This window comes from Engraulis encrasicolus, chromosome 15 (assembly GCF_034702125.1).
Source record: "Engraulis encrasicolus isolate BLACKSEA-1 chromosome 15, IST_EnEncr_1.0, whole genome shotgun sequence".
NCBI lineage: Eukaryota > Metazoa > Chordata > Actinopteri > Clupeiformes > Engraulidae > Engraulis > Engraulis encrasicolus.
This window is the reverse complement of record NC_085871.1, coordinates 55,281,196-55,286,221: the sequence shown is the minus strand read 5'-3', so window position 1 is coordinate 55,286,221 and position 5,026 is coordinate 55,281,196.

Below are 5,026 nucleotides of genomic sequence, written 5' to 3'. Positions count from 1 at the left end.
TCTTAATCAAAACATTGTCTAAGTAAAAAATACTTGCTTTCAGCTGGTGAACATTACTTTTGGGTATTACTAGTACAAAAACTGTAAGGAGTTGCAAGTAAATTTTTACTTAAAATTTGCCTTGTTAAATTTACTTAGTATTTTTGTGTGCAAAAGGTGTACAAGGTTTTTCTAAGTAAACCATGGTCCATATTTTTATCAGTGTACTTGCCACTCGCTCTGGGTGATTTTGTTTACTGGTTGTCATGGTTCCCGCTGTCCGCGCCAATAACGTCCGTACGAAACAAAATGTAGGCCTACGCTGTTTAACGTTGATCGTGTGCTGTGCACAACCATGCATATGAGCCTTTGATGGTGTACACTGTATTGGATGTATTTTCCTCAACACTTCAAAGTGTGATGGCGTGCAGAAGTTAGGTGGTCAGAACACCACAGGGGCAACGTCACCTGTCAATAATCTGTATCCTGCTTTCCAATTGGTTACTCGCTTAACTCGCGTCGCTCGCAGATAAAATAAGTTTATCTCGGAACCCGCCCACATCGCATCGCTTGTACTCTCCTCGCCTACTCGCCAGCGAGACTCGCTGGAACACGTAGACATTCTATTGACTTCATCCGCTGAGCGAGTAACTAGCAGCGACGTGTGTGTACGGCCCTTAAGAGAGAAGAGGAGAGGAGAGGAGTCCTCCTCCATGACAGAGGTACCCTGAGCATGGTACTCTACTGTCCCCCATCCTCCTCTGTTAGAGCCATTTGCCTATTTTTGTGTTTAATGAACCTTTTATATATTATTTGGATATTTTGGTTATGAGTGGTGGTATTTATGTTTATGAAATCTAGTTTGGTAATTATTGTTATTTTGTTGTCGGATTGTCTTGCTTGAGCCGCTCTGTTTGGGTTGTCTGAAGTGACGCGTCTAATTGGCTTTGGATGACGTTTTGATAAAAGCACCTGACTCAGATGGCCTGGTAGAGCGGTAGAGGCAAACAATCTTTCAACCGTGTTTAGTAGAACCTCCGAAATAGAGCTTTAAGTTTGAACCCCCTTTAGTTTGTTGTACATTTAAGTTAAGTTGGAAAGAGTGGCAAATAAACCAGAACTCTATTTTTCTACGACACGCGTTGAATCCAAGTTTTTACCCGCTCGAGAAGAGGCAGCCGCGAGGCGGCCTCTACATCCTCCATGACTGGTACCTTCACGCCACACTGCACCCTTTCGGGAACCATTGGGGTTTGCCCCCTTGCACTGGTGAGGCATAAATGCAATTTTGTTGTGTGCAGTGAAATGCTGTGTCACAATGACAATGGGAGTTGGGCTTTGACCTTCACAGCTTCCTATTCCTTGTGGGCAGCATTTGAAACTGGGTGGCTCTAGGATATGTAACCCCACGAGAATGAATCGGTTAATGTGAGGCATACAATGTAAAGCCATTTGAGTGCTTAAAGGAGTGGAAAGGCGCTATATAAATGCAGTACACACACACACACACACACACACAGAGACAGACGGACACAGACGCACACGCGCGCAGACGCGCTTACACACACACACACAAACACACACAGACGCGTGCACACACACACACACACACATACACACACACACACACACAGACACACACACACACACACACACACACACACACACACACACACACACACACACACACACACACACACACACAAACACCAGTGCTTGACATTAACTTTTTTGTTCACCAGCCATTTTGGCTAGTGGTTTCCCTGACTCATTAGTCATTCGTTCTCCTTACTAGCCATCATTTCCTTAACCATCATGACAGCTGTGATGTAGCCTGCGATAGGCCCTATATAATAGTCTATAATAGCATATAATATAATATAATATAATATAATATAATATAATATAATATAATATAATATAATATAATATAATATAATATAATATAATTGTGATGGAGTGAAAATCACTAGGGTTGTGGGTGTGTTCTGACTAACTTGCCAACGAGCCTGGCTCTTTGGTGTAGCAGTCAGAGCCTCAGTTTACTACCCCAGAAGGTCTGGGTTCGAGTCCCAGCTGGGCAACTCTACTCCCCTTCGCTACAAATGGTGTCAGAAGTGGGATGGCTACCGTGAAGCCATCGGAGGCGTACCCATTGTGTGTGAGCCGTAATTTCATGTGAGGGACCCCCAGGATTAGTAAAAGAGTGGAAAGGTGCTAGATATATGTAGTCCACACACACACACACACACACACACACACACACACACACACACACACACAGAGTCCTGTGTGACTCCATAGCTCTTGGGCAGCCAGTGACTTGACATGGGAACTGCGGAGGAGAGAGAGAGCACAAAAGAAATCTGGAAAGAGAGAGAGAAAGCACACAAGAAATGTGGAAAGAGAGAGGGAGAGAGAGAGAGAGAAGCCTGACAGAGAGAAATCAAGAAAGCTGAAAAGGCAGCTTTGAATACAGGACTGCTGTGTGTGCGGGGTGTGTGTGTTTGTGTGCGCAGGCACGCACACACGCACACACGCACACACGCACACACGCACACACGCACACACGCACACACACCTTACCTTAGCACTGTTCCCAGGGTCTGTGTGTGTGTGTGTGCGTATGGGGTGTGTGTGTGTATGTGTGAGATCTTTTCAATGCGGCAGATCTCAAGACTCAGAGTGTTCACAGGTGATAATTACTCACCATCTCCCCTGCAACAGGCCCCAGCACGCCTTCACACACACACACACACACACACACACAACCACACACACACACACACACACACACACACACACACACACACACACACACACACACACACACACACACGCCTTCACACACACACACACACACACACACACACACACACACACACACACACACACACACACACACACACACACACACACACACAACAAACACACACACACACACACACAAGCGCGCGCGCCCTGACACATACACACACACACACACAACAAACACACACACACACACAAGCGCGCGCGCCCCCGCACACACACACACACACACACACACACACACATGCCTTCACACACACACACGCACACACAAATGATGAGCCAGCTCCTATCTCTCTCTTTCGCTCCCATACTGTCATTCACTTTCTATTTTCTTTCTCTCCAACGTTCTTTCTCTCTGTCTTCCTTTCTTTCTCTCTGTCTTCCTTTCTTCCTTTCTTTCTTCAGTAGGTTCCCATCACACACAAACACACACACACAGAGGCACGCACACACACACACACACACACACACACACACACACACACACACACACACACACACACACACACACACACACACACACACACACACACACACACATACACACACACACACACACACACACACACACACACACACACACAAGCACAAACACACACACACACTCACACACACACACACACACACACACACACACACACACACACACACACACACAAACACACACTGAGAGGCTCTAGTTCGTCAGGCTCGGCGACCATACATCCCAGACTGCAGTCAGTAACACGGGCGCGCCACAAGGGACGGTGCTCTCCCCTGTTTTGTTCACCCTGTACACCTCCGACTTCAGCTACAACACAGAGACCTGTCACATGCAGAAGTTCTCTGATGACACTGCTATTGTGGCGTGCATCAAGGATGGACAGGAAGGAGAGTACAGGGAAATGGTGGAGAACTTTGTCAGATGGTGCCGGGACAATCAGCTGTAGCTGAATGCCACCAAAACAAAAGAGATGGTGGTTGACTTCAGAAGGACCTCCCCACCACTGGTGCCTGTCTCTATTGAGGGAGAAACAGTGGGGACAGTTGACACCTACAAGTACCTAGGGGCAGAGATGTGGACTTGTGACTTGGACTGACTTGTGACTTGAGTCACAAATGACTTGACTTGAGACTTGACTTGCCAATAGTAGGAATGACTTGCGACTTGACTCGACTTGTACGCAATTGACTCGAGACTTGACAGTTTTAGCTTGCAATGACTTGCAATAGCCTTCCAAGTGTGAATATATTATTTTTTGTATTTGTGTGTGGGAAAAAATGCATGAAAGAAATAAAAACTAAACAATTTACCCTTAAACAGTACCAATAGGCCTACTATTTTTGTTTAGAACCCCTTACGAAAATCGTCCATGGTTTACTGTAGTAACCATGGTTTTACTGTGGTAACCATGGTCTCTCTAAGTACTCTGAACCATCCATAGTATCACTAGGGGTTATCAATGTTTTTTTTTTTGTCACCAGGAATACCACGGTTCCTGACTAACCATGGATCATGGTTATTCATGATTTTTATGTTGTGTTTTTTTCCGCATGGTTTGTGTCTATAGTTTAACCATAGTCACAAACCATGCTCAAAAACCATGGTTAATTGTGGGTTTCATGGTCATCCCCCCCCCCCCCCCCCCCCCCCCCCCCCCCCCCCCAAAAAAAAAAAAAAAAAACATGATCACTTGTTTGCAGCTGTGGTGTAATGGTTAGGGAGCTGGACTTTAGGCCCACCTCTCCCTACACCTCCATCCATGACTGAAGTGTCCTTGAGCAAGGCACATTGCCACATTGCTCCAAGGACTCTGTCACCAATATGTGCGTTGGATAAAAGAAGCGGCAACTAAGTGTAATTTAATGAATAATTATAAACCATGGTAAAACCATGGTTAGTTTTCAGAGTAAAACCATGGTTCATTTTATAGTTAAACCAAGTCAAACAAAAAAATAATGCAGAACCATACTCAAAAAAGCAAGACATCATGGTATACCATGGTCGATATTCGTAAGGGACATAACTGCCGAAGGGGGATATGAGGTAATGAATTTATGACCAAAGGTAATTGTCAATATTGCACATAGAATACAAGGTGACTTGTTAAGGACTTGGAAAAAATAAGACTTGGACTTGGACTTGACTTGGCTTTGGCATGACTTGGACTTGGACTTGACTTGATCAAATGTGTCGTAACTTGTGACTTGACTCAGACTTGATTGGAAGGACTTGAGACTTACTTGCGACTTG